The sequence below is a fragment of the Lissotriton vulgaris genome, chromosome 11, assembly GCF_964263255.1.
Source record: "Lissotriton vulgaris chromosome 11, aLisVul1.2, whole genome shotgun sequence".
Classification (NCBI taxonomy): domain Eukaryota; kingdom Metazoa; phylum Chordata; class Amphibia; order Caudata; family Salamandridae; genus Lissotriton; species Lissotriton vulgaris.
The window spans coordinates 598,681,796-598,695,034 of NC_141699.1; the positions used below are offsets into that span (position 1 = coordinate 598,681,796).

The following is a 13,239-nucleotide window of genomic DNA, read 5'->3' on the forward strand; positions in this document are numbered from 1 at the left end:
CTCTCCTGAGACCGCTATTCAAGAAGCAACCTATCTCGATTCTATAACCACTCTCCTGCCGAAAACGGCAAAAAATCAAATCTCTCTTTCAATCTCCTGCCTCGGGTGTTCATTAAGGAATGAGCGATTTGAAATCGCTCTCCCTGCCATTGGTAATACAAATCTCTCTACCTATCCCACAGGACTGAAATAATCCCCTCTCCGAATTGTGGATCTCACTATCCTAGTTTGGGATCAAAGTTCAAACTCTATGGTGAATCTACGAACATGCGTCACCGCCCACGTGCATCTCTGTGGCAAGTAATACTATACGGTCGAAATCTGCCGCCCCCGCCATGACTGTATCAAATCTTACTCACAGCATAGTTTCGGATTAAACGTTACTTCAGTCGGGAGGGCACTTAACATCGGAAACAGGCCCCCAGACCCGCATTCCACACACCTCTGGATCACTTTTGGTCTACAGGTGACCGACCCGTGGTACGCCCCTCGGCCACCTGGCAGGTTTGCTAATAAAGGAGCCAGTCTAAAACACACGCAACCAAAAACACCTGTATATCGTAATTATTAAAAGTGAAGGCTGAAAACAATAGACGATAAAAAGGCGGCCAGCACCTTTTAGTGCAGATTAAAAAAATACTAATCAGGGTTTTATACAACCCTCCCCCTCATCCCCAACCCAAAGGTGAAACCTGTCACAGCGGCCTTTCCAGGCGAAAGGGTTTGCCATTGGGGAGCCCCTTGTGTCCCCGATGCCCGTAGACTATCCCCAGCATTGCTGGAAAGAGGCCTGGTGCTGACAGAGCTAAATTCTCAAATATTAAAATCAGGGAGGAGCTCGCTGAACGTTCTAGTGATCAGGAAGTAGAATTAGAATACGGGGGGAGGATGAGAGCTTGCCACAGTTATCTAACTGCAACGTGCGGAGGCCATAGGTTCTCATATCAGCAAGACAGCGAAGAAGTTCAGTGGGATCACTACTGAGATGAGTGCAACCTGCAATTTGACCCTGGGCATAACATCATTACAACATGTGATTGAGATGGCTGTGCATCGCGCGGCCAATCGCATCGCGCCTTCAGCGATGACGCGGCGGCTCAGAGAACCACTCCTAGCGCGGCGGCACTGAGGGGGCTCGACCGCCTCAGCCAATGGATGTTGATGGACAGAATGTAGAACAATGTCTTACATTCACCCCAGTACAAAGATCTGGGCCTACATGGCTTGGTAGTTCGGGCTGGACTGTTCCCATGAGGCACAGGGTCAAGGCTGATTTGCATATAGCCATTGTCTGACCTAGGGTGGTGTGGAGTGCAAAAAAATGATAGATTTAGGCCCAGATCTTTGTACTGGGGTGAATGTAAGACATTATTCTACATTCTGTCCATCAACTGTGGTTTTTGCAATTTTTACCCCGAGTGGGCTGGGTATGCTCAGACGTGAGTCCCAGGCTCTCCACATCACTGGAGTCAAGCTATCCAGGCTGAAGAAGGCTGATAGCCAGAAACCGGTCCTTGGATGCTTGATTCCAGTCTAGGAAAGACATGGCTTGGTAGTTCGGGCTGGACTGTTCCCATGAGGCACAGGGTCAAGGCTGATTTGCATATAGGCATTGTCTGACCTAGGGTGGTGTGGAGTGCAAAAAATTATGGATTTAGGCCCAGATCTTTGTACTGGGGTGAATGTAAGACATTGTTCTACATTCTGTCCATCAACTGTGGTTTTTGTATATATTTCTACAGCAGTCCATTTATGGAACTTAGTTGTGAAATGATCTTATCTATTTGCTAATGTCCGGTCACAAGTCCTATGTTTTTTTTTTGTTTTATTTGATCCCTAATTAATTGCCTCTGAATATCATGGTTTTGGGGGATAGAGTTAGTTTTTAGCATTTATATTTGTTTTGTCTCTGTGTTGACCTATGATTACTGTCACAAATTCTAATCTATGTTCTTACATCGAAACTCATGATGTGCTGCTATGTGATGAAACACCGTCTTATTCTATTATCCATTTTATTACAATGAATTTTATTACATATCTTCTGTTGCTTGTCTTAACTTTTGACGTCTTCTTTTATGGTTGTAAAAAGAACTGAATATAGAATATTTGACTGACTGACATCTTTTTATCTAGTTTTCAGTCTTGGAGAGCTAAAGTTTGCTGCTCTTACTTTAATATAATAGCAGTAGCTTATAGAAAGTGTCCAGTTAAAAATTGCACAAGGAATATTTTTATTTTCTAATGGGTAACTGCTTGGCAGTTATGATCCTACAAGATATCAAGTAACACTCATATTCTGATCAATGAGACCTCACAAAAGAAGATCTAAAAATTAAGTGTGGCCTCAGGACAATGAAAAAGGTTGACGTGTATCGGCTTCTTCTCTGCCACGTCTACAATGCAAGTTTCTTCTTTTCCCTCCTGCTGAAGGAGGGAAAATAATCAGAGTGATCAGAGATTGGAAACTATCTTCTGGATTCTGAATCTTGGGACTCATAGCTTTCCACCACAACACAGTCTGATGACGCATTTTTCCATAGTGCAGTGTTTATTTTCTACAAGAATATCATCAGCTTAAAGAATTATTAACAGAGAAATTACTGTGTTGCAACTGCAGTGCAACTGACCAACAAGTACAGTATTTCAAAACAAAGGGCAAAATGGGCATTCTGAAGATTAGGTCTAGAGTAAAGCACTTACCAGTAGCATAGATGACTTTGTAGCGCAAACAAATATTCATTAAAGCTTTCGATTGGTGTCTCCTGCAGCACATAGTCAAATCGCTGTCCTGCATTCAACATACCAACGTTTATTTGTGGTGTTTCCTCCTTCTCTGGAGAAGTTGCATCTTCCACTTTCAAGTCAACATCTGAGAAAAATAGAGCATTTTAGAGGGACCTGTATCAGGGGTTAAACATTCTAACAAAAGTTCCCATTACTCCTGAATGCCTGTTTATACAGGAGGTCATGTGGAATGTTACTTTAATAAATAAAAATAAATAACTTGTGCATATGCAGGATGCAATGCCAATATGCATGTAATACGATTAGGAAAACGTTTATTACTACTGCCCAAATCAGTGATGGATGACCTGATTGATTCCTCCCTAGTTCTTAGTGTTTTACAAAGCTGTTTATGATATATTACAGAGATAGGTTTTAGTGTAATAGTAATAATATTTAATCAATTCAGTAGCCATTTTGCAATCAATAGATTGTCATCAAGTTATTTTAGTAAAATTCCAGTTTCAAGATTTTCCTATTCCCCTGTTTCTATATGTTCAAACAGTCACAATTATAAATCATAAATAAAAACAACTACGTTAACTTTACTCGATATCCAGTTCCTGTACTTCTGATCTTCATTCTCACCATGTTGTTTTTTATCGACTCAGGACCACTGGCTACTCGCTTAGCTACTTGTGGTCTCTCAATTTCTCATGTTATTCAATATCCTGGTTGCCCTTTCCTAGTTTTTTTGTTTGTATACTCGGCTAGTAGAAACTTGGGTTTTCTCAATCCCTTTTTATTTCTATGGGTGGCAGCGTTTCACATTATCATCTGAAAATACTAGGTTGTAGGACGTGGATAAGAGTCTAGCAAACATATCTCTAGCATGCAGTCTATTTGTAACGTCTTTAAGATTTTCTATAATCATTTTCTAATTGTCCAGGCGCAAAGCAGGTTATAAAGATTCACTTCTGCTTCTCTGCAGATATTGTACGCTCCATGGTAGAATATGTTAACTCTTTAAGGTGTAATACAGGCTTGATGTGGATCAGGGGTGTTGGACCCGGCCCTTTAGGCAGGTTCACCCCTAGACTTTTTGCTTTTTCCTAGCCTGTTTATGGAACCTGGTGTTGGTGATTCTAGGCCTCTGCGCACTTTTTCACTGTGGTACGGTGTAAAGTGCTTGAGCTCTCTGTGAATGAGTGGTGAGTGACCTGCCCTCCCATAGGAATGAATGGGGAATATGTATGCCCATGGTAGTTCCTGATGTGTGGGGAGTGCAGGGTCGAGTTTGGTATGTACGAGCTCGTGAGACTGAATGCTGCAAAATGGTATATGTGGCATGATTGTGTCTAGTCTAGAAGCGCCACTTTTAGAAGTTGGCATATTTGTGTAAGTTGGTTCTGGTGTGCGATTGGCTGGTGAGCCTGGCCCAGGAGTGCCTGGGCCTGCTGGTGGATGGACTGTCTGGTTTGAGTAGGACAGGGTCTGCAGGGCCCCGGAGGAGGGGGTCTGAGTCAGCCGTAGATGAAAGGCCCCATCTGCTGTCAGGGATGGGAGGAAAGAGCGTCTGGTGGTGCCGGGCCGTGCCTGCCTGCCCACCATGCTGGCTCTCCCTCCTGACGGCCCACTGTCACCTCTGACCTGAGGCTGACAGGAGAAGAACACCAGAAACATTCCAGTGCTCAGGGCCTCCTTGCACCAAGACTTCAAAGGGCTTCAAAGACTTTTCTGTGTATAAGAAGGGGCTGTGTCTTCTTCCAAAATGTTCTTGTTTTCAACTTGAATCTGCCAGGGGCTGCTGCTGCTTGGGCTCAGGGGAATCCCTGGGCTCTGCCCAGCCCCTGGGCACCTGATGGACCTTCCTGGACTCCTGGGGGACCCCCTGCCTTGCCTGGGCTGATGGGGGGACTTTGCTTTGCCCCCTGGGACTCTCTGGGACCTTTGTGCAGCATGGTGGAGCTGCATTTCTGGAAGGACCTTTGTACTTTGTGTTCTAGCGCTTTGGGAGCGCTTTATTGCCCCATAGCGCTTTAGAGCGCTTTATTTTGATTATAGCGCTGAGGAGCGCTTAGCCCGCCCTGGCGAGTGCCCACCTCGCTTATTTTTAATTTCATTTAACTTCGGCTGCCCACGCCCTGATTGCTGCTGCCCGGGGGCCTGAAGGTGACCAGAGGCTGCGGGGAGAATCACGAAGGGGCCGCGACCTGATTGGTTGCTGCCTGGAGGCTCGTCGAAGAAGACGCGCTGTGATTGGCCGGTGCTGTAGGCCTGTTCTCGTGAGCTGCGCATCCATTGGAGGAAGTGCCGCTGCGTCATCGAAAAGCTGTCCCGGGAGCCGCGCTGTGAGTGGCTGACTCCCGGGTGCTGCTGGAGACTCGTCACAGGGGCCGCGACGGGATTGGCTGGCTAGGCAGAAGATGAGGCCGGCCCGGGAAAAAAGGACGAGTGATGGCGGCTGGTCGGCAGGGCTCCCGTGAGCGGAGGGAGCCCTGCAGCGAGAGGAGCGGCCGGCAGACACGAGCGGAGGGGGCGCGAGGCACATTGGCGGTGCCTGCCCCACCGCGAGGCTCCCCGACTGGAGGGAGAGCCCGAGGAGGAGAACCGGCGAGCGCCTGACCGACCGGTGAGTGGGGCCGGAGAAGGGGAGGGGCGCCGGGACACATTGTCGGTGTCCGCCCCCCCCCCCCTCAGTAGCGCGAGCTCGCGCTCCTGGTCAGTGTGAAGCCACGAGGGCTTCAAGGGCGGCCCCGGTTGGCAGTGGGTCGCCCCAACGTGCGTGAGCCTAGAGAGGCTCAGAGGGGCCATATTATGTTTTCCGAGCCTGTTTGGCCCCAGAGAGGGCCATATTCGATAGAGGGGGCTTCGGGGCACATTGTCGGTGCCCGTCCCCTCCTGCCTCTGAGTGTGAGGGTTAGAGTCTGGTGAGGCTCATGGGGGCACCATTGTTTTTAGAGCCTGAGAGCTCCAACGTCTGGGGCATGTGCGATATGCCCAGAGCCTGTGTGGCTCCAGCAGTGGCGCAGTTGGCGCCTAAGGGCCAGTGAGGACCCTGGCACAGTTTTGTTGTTCCCCAGCTGCCCAGCACTTTGTGGGCAGCTGCCACGTTTAGGCTTTTGGTACTTTGTGACTGGCGCTGCATGGCAGCGCACCATGACATTGAGACTCAGGGCGTCTGAGCCCCAACAAGGCCAGTTGGCCTAGGGACTACCACAGGTAGTGGCTTATGTGAGTCTTTGCGCAATCATATGGTTATTGCACCTCTGAATGTGTTCACTTGCATCATGTGTTATTCCTGCACCTCTGAATGTTTTAGGCCTCATGTGTCCTATTGCGCTGCATCCCTGAATGTATTTTATTGCATCATGTGCTTTACTCTTGACACCTCTGAATGTTTTATGCATTATGTGTCTTTCTTTTCCTGCGCTGCACCTCTGAATGTTTTAGTCATCATGTGTCTTCATGCGCTGCACCCCTGAATGTCTTTTACTGCATCATGTGCTCTGTTCTTAAACACCGCTGAATGTGTAGGTTGATGCGTCAGGTGTTTCCCTTTACTACTCCTCTGAATGTATATTTATGCTTCATGGGTAATGTGTTCTTTCCTAGACCCCTAAATGCTGTGTGATACTTAGGTGGTTGTTCTATTTAGTACAGGTGGTCCTAGTAAGGTCCTGGTTCCCTGCGTGACATGCTCCTAAGGGGTTTAGGGTTGTGTAGTTTGTACTTACCTGTTCCCAGTAGTTACTGGATGTGATTCATAACTGTTACTTTGTGCTACAGTGATTTTATATTCGTTTATTCTAAGTTCTGACAGTATTTCATTTCTGCTAAGTGCTGATTATGACAGTGGCCCATGTGGCCCTGTCTTGTGAATAATCCCATGTGAATATTGCCCGTGCCAGTTGGCACCTTGTATATGTGTGATTTTATCTGATGTGTTTTTACAATACAAAAGGTATTTTTATAATAACCTCGTGTGGAGTCTCTTTTGTGGTGCGCCTAGTATGTTGTTGCTGTTGTGCGCTGACGCAAATGCTTTACACATTGCCTCCGAGTTTAGCCTAGACTGCTCGTGCCAAGCTACCTAGAGGGTGATCAGGGGTTATCTTGGCGTGTGACTTCCTTGCCCTGACTAGAAGGGTGGTTTCTGCCTGGCTTTGGCATCAGCCTTAGTCTACCAGAAATAGCCAGTTCTAACAAGGGGTCTCCAATCTTTTCTGTAATCAGAACTACTCATGTTCAATGAAAATCATCCTGAACTACTACCATTATTAGTGTTGTAATAGCGACCATATCAGACAAGATTACATTATTGGCCACCTCAAGTAGATTGTAAGCAGTGATCACGTCAGGGAATCAGGCAGTGCTGCCAGGAATAATATAAAAAGAGCATCAATTTGGATAGCCTATGCATGGATAATACATAATAGCCATAGCTGCAATGCCCCTGGCACCAGTGTTATACTATGAGTAATAAATTGTTCCATACTCCATCACTCAAATATCAGCTTTAAATATCTTTTGCAAATTGGAGTATTTCTTTTCAAATATCTGCTTATAAGTTCTAAAAATACATAGATGCCTTCTGCAATAAAAAAAATTCAATTCTAGTACAGATAAAATAATTTAACCTAGCAAAAGCTTCTAATTTAGTAGGCTGGGGTGTACACAATAGAGCTAAAAGTAACTCACAAGTTACTAGATGAAGAAACTTGATGTAAATAGAATGTGTTAGATTAATTCTGATATTCCTCTACCTGTGGCAAATATGCTCCCAGACTAGACCTATCTTACCTGCAAATGCTTATAAGTTGGAATAAACAATTCTGGCACTGATTTTATTAAAGTACGTTCTGGAGAAAATAGAATCTCATGCTACAGTGTTAAAATAATTTTTTTCAAATGCCTTAAGTGTTTTGGCCATGGAAAGTGAAAGCAACTCATGAAACCAAATAAATAAACACAACCCTGTGCAAACACTGAATGTACTTTACCCTTACCTGATACAGACATCGAGCCACAGATTCCTCACCTTATTATTTCCCAGGTGTCACACTGGATCCGGAAGACTTTTGCTAGAGCAATACCCTTGCACACCGGTATCTGGCGTCAGTCGGGTCCATGCCAGAAGTAAGGTCTGCTTCACCTATATAGGCACCACTTTGGCGGGCTGCATAAGTTCTGTTCTTTCCGCGCCAGTTAGCACAGATCCATGAAGAGAGCTACCCTCTGTCACTTTTTGGGAGGCTTTTTTGAAATTTTGGCAAAAATTTTTGGTGTGTAGGTTTCTCTTAAAGTGGAAGAAGATTTCTGGATTCAAACCGAGCAGCACCTGCCATTGCGCCATGTCGGTGACTGATCCACCCTCAATTTGTGTCTGGTGCCTGGAGCGCGACTACGACTCGAAGTCATGTTCCGACTGCCGGGCCATGGCTCCGAAGGGTTTGAGATAGCGGTCCCTAAAGCTGCTTGCAGCCTGGCATTTGGCTCCACGCCATTAGCCCCAGAGGTCTAGTCCTGGTCGAGAGGAAGGTCTGGGCACCACTCAGGGAGTAAGTACTCGATCTCCCACTTGAAATAGTCAGGTTGGACAGGTAAGAGGCATAACAAACATAAGAAGTCGAACCATGGTTTGAATTCTCTTTGTCTGTCTGCCGACGTGATGCAGGAGTATCGATGCCTTGGGCCTCGTTCTGCTGAACCTGCACCTGGGTCAGCTCAGCACTTCCTTGCCTTTCCAGGAAACAGAGCGACCCCCCAGCTTAAAGAATTCTATGATGCCCTATGCCTCATATTCGGGTGACCTGACCCTCCCGGCGCGCCTTCAGGCCCGGAGGCTCAGAGGGGGCTCCTTGGGTTCTGTACTGGCAGCTCTGGCCCTGGCACCAATGGTCCCCCCCCCTCCCCCCCCCCCTGCCAATGGATCCAGACCAGTGCCGGTCATGCCCTTGCGACCTTCCCCCATGTCGGCCCGCACTGAGACTCCCGAGGCCACAGGCGCCAGTCTTTTTCTTATCCCCGACAACCTGGATCACAGCCGATGCCACCCTTCGGGCCTTGCATGGCTCCTCAGCCTTATTTTGAGCGGCTAGGAATAAAGGAAGATTAGGAGGGGGTTCTTTACAAGACCAGCCTGAGAACCAAATGGACTGGTATGAGGAATTGGATAAGACCAGTGGACTGAATACCTCCCCCGATTCTGGCCCGGTTTCCCCTCCTACCATGGCTATGGAGGATGGAATTTACTATACTATTTTGGTGAGAAGGGAAGCCAAGGTCTTGGACCTTAAGCTTTCTTCGGTGAAAGTCAAGACAAACATCTTGACAGAGGTCCTTGCAGCTGGGTGTCGCCTCCTCAGAACCTTTCCTGCATTTCAACAAGGCCTTGACTGATTTCCTTCTGTGAACCTGGTCCAAGCCAAGCTCAGGGGCTCCTGTGAATAGGACAATCGCCCACTGCCACTGCCATCGCTCTGGACCGGGCGACCCAAGTTTCCTCACCAATTACCCTACCCCCGGGAGCTGGGTGGTCCAAGCCTCTACTTCACATGGAGTGTTCCCCTCCGCACCCCCAGATAGAGAATCCAAGAGGATGGATAGCTTCGGCCAGATTTTGTCTTCCATCAGGTTTGCATGGTGGTCAGTGAACACTGCATGCCTATTGGGCCGTTATGCCCACTCCTTGTGGGAAACAGTTGTGCAAGTGCTTCCACAGGTCCCAGAGGAAGCTCGGTCAATTCTCTCCCAAGCAGTATCAGATGGGAGAGATGCGACAAACTTCACCATTCGTTGTGGGCTTGACACCACAGACTCGCTGGGCAGAGCAATGTCATCAACGGAGGTTGTTCAACGCCGACACTGGCTGAGAATTTCTGGCTTTTCTGGTGATGTCCAGGGTTCTCTTATGGACATGACCTTCGGCGGCACCTGTTTCTTCGGATACCAGATGGACATGGCCCTATAGCACTTTATGGACTTGCGTGGTACAGCCAAGTCCTTGGGCCTCTCTGTGACCACCTGTTCCCTGACTGCCTTTCGCCCCTTTTGTGGCTATGCAAGTGGCAATCTGAAAGAAAGTTATAGAATTCTTACAATAGAATTACCCCCAGGCGTCAGACTGGATCCAGATAGTTTTTTCGTCAGCAGTACCTCTGCGAGTCGGAAAGTGGCGTCAGTCGGCTCCGCGTCAGTCATTGGCTTCGTGGTCGCTGCTATGACGTCGCAGTGGCTACTTAGACGCCGCCTGTAGGAGAGTAGGGTCTGCTATCCTATGGTCACCCCAATTTTTGCTTTTTGCTTCACTGGTTTTCGACTTACTGAGGCTGTGGGCCTGCTAATCAGACCCCCAGCCTGCTGTTCTCTCTCTAAATTCACATACATGTACTATAGGTACATAACCCAATTGGAAATGGACTCCTTGTCAGCCCCTGTACCATGCATTATAGGTGCTCAGGGCATAGGTGTCACCAAGGCCTACCAGGGGCTGCAGCATAGCTTTTGCCACCCCTGGCTGGTTCTTAAATTGACACAACTGGCTGATCACTCAGCTGGGGCAAGTGGGTGTAATCACCCCTTGCTTAAATATAGTATACCTATATCTAAACCTATATCTGGACACATATAAACCTGTGAGCCACTCCTATGGAAGGCCTTATCAATCCTGAAAGCAGAGTGTGTGGTTTAATGTGAGATGGAGCTCTAGCATGAGCTGAGCCTGTCTGCAGCTGTCGGGAACAACTCCCTAAGCTGTTCCGGGATAATGCCATACCATATACTATTAAGTGCATTATAATCCTCGCGGTTATATAGCAACTTTGGTTTGGCTTTATCAAAACATGTGGTGTAAGGTGTCATACGATTTGGAATACTATCCCCTCGACAGTCCTGTCAACGGGGATAGCATTCCACCCCTCTAGAGGGAGAAGACATGTTACTTTACTGAAACGCGGTTGATTTTTAAAAGAGCCTCAGATCCACAAAATGGATGCTTCTGCCACAGACACAAGTCTGACCTCCTGCTGCTGACCGAAACTCAGCAGAGGAGGCCTGGACAAAGGCTTTCCTGTCGCAGGGAGGTGTTACACCACCCCAGACAGGAGATAGTGGATTGTAGCAGGGAGGTTTGAAAGAAACCAGACACTGCCTGGGGAGCACAAGGCTTCCCCTTGCATAATCCGGCCAAAACGGTTCTGGGGCACACCAGCCCCAGCGCGGCCTGGATCAAAGGGAAAGGGGTGTATCCACCCCCTTCCTGGGTCCCACCCATAGGAGGGGACCTAGCAGGTAATCCAGCCCCCTAGATTGGTATAAGAATGGGAGCAGTGCCAACGCACTCAGATTATCCTGATAAAACATAAGAAACGAAACTCTGCACCCTTCGACATCCTACTCGATGTAGAAGACTGAAGAATCTCCCTTGTGGTCAAGGAGTGACCACCCTGTGCAAACAGGCACCATCCAGCACCTCGACGTCTGCTTTGTTGCAGTTCCTGCCGGAACTCGAGCGACAGAGATCGACGAGATCAAGCTTGCCTGCCTTCTTACAGCCCGATCCACAGTCCCTGCAGAGCTGAGACCCGTGGAGGCGACCGGAAGCGTGGGGCACGCCATCTTGAAAAGACCACGAGACGCTGACCGTGCAGCTCACGAGTGACCCTCGAAGCTGTACACCGGGGTTTGAGAAGCCCCAGCCCTGAGCCACTTTTGCACCAAAGCTCACCCCTCTACACTCGACGACTGCTGCGTGGGGCCCTTCTGCTTTCTTTGGCTCAACGCGTTGACCCGGTCACTTGCCAGCTGGCTTGTGGCCCCTGTGCCGACGAAAACTGAAATACGACTTGTGATTCTGGTTGCTCCAGACTTGCACCCGCTCCTCTAAAAAGGAGCACCCACTCTGACCCTCCTGGTCCGAGTGAGAAGCAATCTTCCAATCCCACGTGGATTGCTCTTGCCAAGTGTTGTTTGCTCCGATCTTGAAGAAGACAGCGCCGACGGTGAGAGCCTGCGTGGGACAGCTCGTGACCCGCTCCTGGACGTCACAGATGCCCCAGAGCCCACGTGGCAGCGGAGAGAAGCTCCTCGACAACCACCTGATTGCGCCCGACATTGCCTGGTTCCGTCCTGGTTCCACCCTGGTCACTGCTGAGTGACCCAGACTCTGTCCCCTCTGCTTTCAGGTACTTTACGACTCCGATCCACCCTTGGATCACACCGGACACTTCTCCTTCACATCGCCTGCAGCATCTTCAGCTTCAAGCACCAACAACCTGCGTGACGAAACCCGACGCCACTTCGACCCTATGCACCCGCTTCCTGTGGGTGAGGTAACTCAGCAAAGCCGGTGTTCCCACACTGGTACACACCTCTAGGGTCTGTGTCTAAAGTTTTGTCCTTCTAGGTTCAGGGGAAGTATCCTTAAACTCTATTTGTGTAACTTTTACGCACCATTGACTTTGCATTGGTGCATGCGTGTGCTTTAAGCGCTGCACCCGAATCCCGCTGGCTTTTCCTGACTTCAGCATTGCTAGTCCCGACTGCTCCCAGCGATTCCCTGGGCCCTAGGCATAACCACTGTTCAATTGGTATCTCTTATACCACTTTCTTAATATATGGTTTAAGTGCCCACCCGCCCTCATCCATAATTGTGCAACTTTCATATGTTATACTGTGCTTTTGATTTAACGCTTGTGCCCCTTTGCTCATAAAGAGTACTGGGGATTATTTTAGTAATAAACACATATATTTTTATAATATATACTTGTGTGGTGTCCTTTCATTTTATATTACAGGCTTGTGATTGGTAAAACAGCTCGCTTAACACGACCTCTTGAGTTTAGCCTTTCAGGCTGCTTAGTCCATGCTACCCCTAGGATAGCTTGTTTATAAGGTTGACTTACAATCAGACACCATAAGGGATTGTTTGGACTGATACAAGGTGGTTCCAGAATTGGAAACATCATATATCAGGCCAACTTCTCACACCGCCCTCGTGCGCTGATGTCAGTTCTTTCTTTTTCCGCAACACCCAGCGCAGATACGTGGAGAGCGGAGCCTCCAGTCACTTTTTGACTTAACTTTTGATTACTTTTGTTGACATCTTTTTGTGTCCTCACTACTCCTGTTGCACGTAGGGATGCCCGGCTTCAAGGCTTCCGGTTCCTGTGCCCGACTGATGTCTGTGAGAGATCTGCACCGCGTGTGCCTCTTTTGCCTGGAGCGCGACCACGACCCTAAGTGGTGCTTTGACTGCCAGTCCCTGGCTCCGAAGGCTTTGCGGGAGCGGTCCAGAAAACTTCTTGAGCACCGGCAGTCGGCTCCGTGCCGTTCGAGGTCCCGGTCGCAAGGGAGGTCGAGGGACCGGTGGCTGAGCCATCACCACTCGTTTTCTAAGTCTTCATACTCTGGGTCAGGTAAGTCAAAGCACAAGAAGAAGTAAAAGAAGCATTGTCGCTCTTCGACTTCTCCCCGTCGGTCGGCTGACGCGATGAGGGATGCGGGCGGTGC

At 48.5% G+C, this 13,239-nt stretch overlaps 1 long non-coding RNA gene across 1 annotated transcript in view; it reads right to left on the minus strand.

Annotated features, from left to right (window-relative positions):
* Positions 1–2,874, minus strand: part of LOC147683205 (uncharacterized) — a 174,335-nt gene extending 171,461 nt beyond the window's left edge. The window contains exon 1 of the long non-coding RNA XR_015300929.1: positions 2,704–2,874. This is a non-coding gene — a long non-coding RNA (uncharacterized LOC147683205). The remainder of the gene's footprint in view (positions 1–2,703) is intronic.
* Positions 2,875–13,239: the final 10,365 nt, after the last annotated feature.